The sequence below is a fragment of the Mytilus edulis genome, chromosome 6, assembly GCF_963676685.1.
Source record: "Mytilus edulis chromosome 6, xbMytEdul2.2, whole genome shotgun sequence".
NCBI lineage: Eukaryota > Metazoa > Mollusca > Bivalvia > Mytilida > Mytilidae > Mytilus > Mytilus edulis.
In genome coordinates, this window is record NC_092349.1 from 12,105,684 (window position 1) to 12,111,683 (window position 6,000).

The following is a 6,000-nucleotide window of genomic DNA, read 5'->3' on the forward strand; positions in this document are numbered from 1 at the left end:
TATTTCTTTAACTGGTACCCGAACGTTACTGGCCACAGACCACAATTAATTCCTCTATCAGTTCTTTATAACCTTTTGCATCATTAAAAAAATTGCACCATGCACTTTTGTCCAATTTTTTGTGTGTGTAATGTATTGTCCTAGTCCAAATATATATCCAAAATTCAGAAAGATTGAAGCAATCACTTTTACAAATTTAGCCAATACACATCCATACCCCTTTTGACAAGTCAAGAGATGTTCCGAAAACTGTAAATATCACCTTTTTGCACTTGACCTAATCACTCATTCCATATCAAAATCAGTTAAAATACAACCTCCAAAAATTTATTTGACCTCTCTTCTTTCATTTCCACCCAAAAAGATTTAAGGAATGAGTGAGGAAAGGAAAGAAAAAAAATAAGGAAAAATACACTCTAATTAAAAGGAACTATATTCGTGGACAACGAAAAGCGGGGTCATTAATTGTGGTCTTGGGCCTATTAGGGGCCTAAAACTTGACCAATTCTAATAAAACTTGGCATGATTCAAGCTTAGTATATTATAAACCAGGTTACAAAGTTTCAAAGCCATATGATACCAATTAAAAAAAATGTGGCATTTTTTATATCTGAATTTTGGGTGCTGAATTGTGGCATTGAATTAGAACAATTAAAACTATCAAATTTGAGCTTCTAAAAACCAAAAGATACCAAAACTAACACTTTTTAATGTCTCTATGTATAAGTTAACATCTATTTAAAGCAACAGAAAGCATATTTCATGTATCAGACTTATGCAAAATGGCCAGAAGTTAATTTTATATGAGCCTGTGCCAAAAAATAGAGGTTTTCAATTAGGGTGAGGCCTTATATCAAATGTAATATTTTTCACTTACCACAATTTTCTGAAGTTGTTAAGTTATCAAACAAACTTTAACAGGTTATAAATGTACTTTTGATGGAAATATAAGTTTCAAATAGCATAACGCATGTGGATAAAATGGTCTTTAGCAATGTTATGCTTAAAAAAACAGATTGCCAGTTTAGGCCGTTCCCCACATTTGCATATTTAAAAGCATATAAATGATATGGGAGATGGAGATATACTTCTTTTTGCTAAAATCTGTGCTCAGATATGAAAAAACATGGAGCCTGGATGTAACAAGACTGTCACTTTCAACTATATATGCAGACAGTATGGTCTGATGCAAAGTTTATTAACTTTACTGTTTAAAAACTGAATGAAATGTCAGCCTCAAAAGGCCAATATTTAAACCACTAGCTATCCAACAGAAGAAAGTAAAGGTAGTCTGTGAAACAGAAATGGTTAAGCAACCAGTAATAAGTGTTTTTGATGTAGGTTCAGTGCAATCTGTTTTGGAATACAACTTTTAAGTGCATAGAACTTCACATTTCACCTGCTGCGTATACTGACCGTTAGACATAGACTATTAAAACAGCACATTTTGCACTCTTTTTATGTTTTTATCTACTTTTTTTTGTGTTCAGAGTTCACAAATAAGTTAAACAACTGAAATAAATACCACAAACACAAATAGATATCAGAAAAAAACTGTCAGAGAGAAATTAAGCATGCTGTTTTTGAAAAAATAGTGAAAAAAGTGAAAAAGCTACATTTTAGGCATTTAACCTGAAAAGTGACTTTTTCACAAAATTTCTATCAAATGAAAGTAAAAATCATTTCTTCTCATATAGTTTGACAAATCAATACCAATAGATCATTCAGAAAAGATGCCAAAGTAAAAATTCTAAATTTGCTGAAATGCACCTCTTAGGCCACAGACCACAATTAATTCCTCTATCAGTTCTTTATAACCTTTTGCATCATTAAAAAAATTGCACCATGCACTTTTGTCCAATTTTTTGTGTGTGTAATGTATTGTCCTAGTCCAAATATATATCCAAAATTCAGAAAGATTGAAGCAATCACTTTTACAAATTTAGCCAATACACATCCATACCCCTTTTGACAAGTCAAGAGATGTTCCGAAAACTGTAAATATCACCTTTTTGCACTTGACCTAATCACTCATTCCATATCAAAATCAGTTAAAATACAACCTCCAAAAATTTATTTGACCTCTCTTCTTTCATTTCCACCCAAAAAGATTTAAGGAATGAGTGAGGAAAGGAAAGAAAAAAAATAAGGAAAAATACACTCTAATTAAAAGGAACTATATTCGTGGACAACGAAAAGCGGGGTCATTAATTGTGGTCTTGGGCCTATTAGGGGCCTAAAACTTGACCAATTCTAATAAAACTTGGCATGATTCAAGCTTAGTATATTATAAAACAGGTTACAAAGTTTCAAAGCCATATGATACCAATTAAAAAAAATGTGGCATTTTTTATATCTGAATTTTGGGTGCTGAATTGTGGCATTGAATTAGAACAATTAAAACTATCAAATTTGAGCTTCTAAAAACCAAAAGATACCAAAACTAACACTTTTTAATGTCTCTATGTATAAGTTAACATCTATTTAAAGCAACAGAAAGCATATTTCATGTATCAGACTTATGCAAAATGGCCAGAAGTTAATTTTATATGAGCCTGTGCCAAAAAATAGAGGTTTTCAATTAGGGTGAGGCCTTATATCAAATGTAATATTTTTCACTTACCACAATTTTCTGAAGTTGTTAAGTTATCAAACAAACTTTAACAGGTTATAAATGTACTTTTGATGGAAATATAAGTTTCAAATAGCATAACGCATGTGGATAAAATGGTCTTTAGCAATGTTATGCTTAAAAAAACAGATTGCCAGTTTAGGCCGTTCCCCACATTTGCATATTTAAAAGCATATAAATGATATGGGAGATGGAGATATACTTCTTTTTGCTAAAATCTGTGCTCAGATATGAAAAAACATGGAGCCTGGATGTAACAAGACTGTCACTTTCAACTATATATGCAGACAGTATGGTCTGATGCAAAGTTTATTAACTTTACTGTTTAAAAACTGAATGAAATGTCAGCCTCAAAAGGCCAATATTTAAACCACTAGCTATCCAACAGAAGAAAGTAAAGGTAGTCTGTGAAACAGAAATGGTTAAGCAACCAGTAATAAGTGTTTTTGATGTAGGTTCAGTGCAATCTGTTTTGGAATACAACTTTTAAGTGCATAGAACTTCACATTTCACCTGCTGCGTATACTGACCGTTAGACTTAGACTATTAAAACAGCACATTTTGCACTCTTTTTATGTTTTTATCTACTTTTTTTTGTGTTCAGAGTTCACAAATAAGTTAAACAACTGAAATAAATACCACAAACACAAATAGATATCAGAAAAAAACTGTCAGAGAGAAATTAAGCATGCTGTTTTTGAAAAAATAGTGAAAAAAGTGAAAAAGCTACATTTTAGGCATTTAACCTGAAAAGTGACTTTTTCACAAAATTTCTATCAAATGAAAGTAAAAATCATTTCTTCTCATATAGTTTGACAAATCAATACCAATAGATCATTCAGAAAAGATGCCAAAGTAAAAATTCTAAATTTGCTGAAATGCACCTCTTAGGCCACAGACCACAATTAATTCCTCTATCAGTTCTTTATAACCTTTTGCATCATTAAAAAAATTGCACCATGCACTTTTGTCCAATTTTTTGTGTGTGTAATGTATTGTCCTAGTCCAAATATATATCCAAAATTCAGAAAGATTGAAGCAATCACTTTTACAAATTTAGCCAATACACATCCATACCCCTTTTGACAAGTCAAGAGATGTTCCGAAAACTGTAAATATCACCTTTTTGCACTTGACCTAATCACTCATTCCATATCAAAATCAGTTAAAATACAACCTCCAAAAATTTATTTGACCTCTCTTCTTTCATTTCCACCCAAAAAGATTTAAGGAATGAGTGAGGAAAGGAAAGAAAAAAAATAAGGAAAAATACACTCTAATTAAAAGGAACTATATTCGTGGACAACGAAAAGCGGGGTCATTAATTGTGGTCTTGGGCCTATTAGGGGCCTAAAACTTGACCAATTCTAATAAAACTTGGCATGATTCAAGCTTAGTATATTATAAACCAGGTTACAAAGTTTCAAAGCCATATGATACCAATTAAAAAAAATGTGGCATTTTTTATATCTGAATTTTGGGTGCTGAATTGTGGCATTGAATTAGAACAATTAAAACTATCAAATTTGAGCTTCTAAAAACCAAAAGATACCAAAACTAACACTTTTTAATGTCTCTATGTATAAGTTAACATCTATTTAAAGCAACAGAAAGCATATTTCATGTATCAGACTTATGCAAAATGGCCAGAAGTTAATTTTATATGAGCCTGTGCCAAAAAATAGAGGTTTTCAATTAGGGTGAGGCCTTATATCAAATGTAATATTTTTCACTTACCACAATTTTCTGAAGTTGTTAAGTTATCAAACAAACTTTAACAGGTTATAAATGTACTTTTGATGGAAATATAAGTTTCAAATAGCATAACGCATGTGGATAAAATGGTCTTTAGCAATGTTATGCTTAAAAAAACAGATTGCCAGTTTAGGCCGTTCCCCACATTTGCATATTTAAAAGCATATAAATGATATGGGAGATGGAGATATACTTCTTTTTGCTAAAATCTGTGCTCAGATATGAAAAAACATGGAGCCTGGATGTAACAAGACTGTCACTTTCAACTATATATGCAGACAGTATGGTCTGATGCAAAGTTTATTAACTTTACTGTTTAAAAACTGAATGAAATGTCAGCCTCAAAAGGCCAATATTTAAACCACTAGCTATCCAACAGAAGAAAGTAAAGGTAGTCTGTGAAACAGAAATGGTTAAGCAACCAGTAATAAGTGTTTTTGATGTAGGTTCAGTGCAATCTGTTTTGGAATACAACTTTTAAGTGCATAGAACTTCACATTTCACCTGCTGCGTATACTGACCGTTAGACTTAGACTATTAAAACAGCACATTTTGCACTCTTTTTATGTTTTTATCTACTTTTTTTTGTGTTCAGAGTTCACAAATAAGTTAAACAACTGAAATAAATACCACAAACACAAATAGATATCAGAAAAAAACTGTCAGAGAGAAATTAAGCATGCTGTTTTTGAAAAAATAGTGAAAAAAGTGAAAAAGCTACATTTTAGGCATTTAACCTGAAAAGTGACTTTTTCACAAAATTTCTATCAAATGAAAGTAAAAATCATTTCTTCTCATATAGTTTGACAAATCAATACCAATAGATCATTCAGAAAAGATGCCAAAGTAAAAATTCTAAATTTGCTGAAATGCACCTCTTAGGGGCCTAAAACTTGACCAATTCTAATAAAACTTGGCATGATTCAAGCTTAGTATATTATAAAACAGGTTACAAAGTTTCAAAGCCATATGATACCAATTAAAAAAAATGTGGCATTTTTTATATCTGAATTTTGGGTGCTGAATTGTGGCATTGAATTAGAACAATTAAAACTATCAAATTTGAGCTTCTAAAAACCAAAAGATACCAAAACTAACACTTTTTAATGTCTCTATGTATAAGTTAACATCTATTTAAAGCAACAGAAAGCATATTTCATGTATCAGACTTATGCAAAATGGCCAGAAGTTAATTTTATATGAGCCTGTGCCAAAAAATAGAGGTTTTCAATTAGGGTGAGGCCTTATATCAAATGTAATATTTTTCACTTACCACAATTTTCTGAAGTTGTTAAGTTATCAAACAAACTTTAACAGGTTATAAATGTACTTTTGATGGAAATATAAGTTTCAAATAGCATAACGCATGTGGATAAAATGGTCTTTAGCAATGTTATGCTTAAAAAAACAGATTGCCAGTTTAGGCCGTTCCCCACATTTGCATATTTAAAAGCATATAAATGATATGGGAGATGGAGATATACTTCTTTTTGCTAAAATCTGTGCTCAGATATGAAAAAACATGGAGCCTGGATGTAACAAGACTGTCACTTTCAACTATATATGCAGACAGTATGGTCTGATGCAAAGTTTATTAACTTTACTGTTTAAAA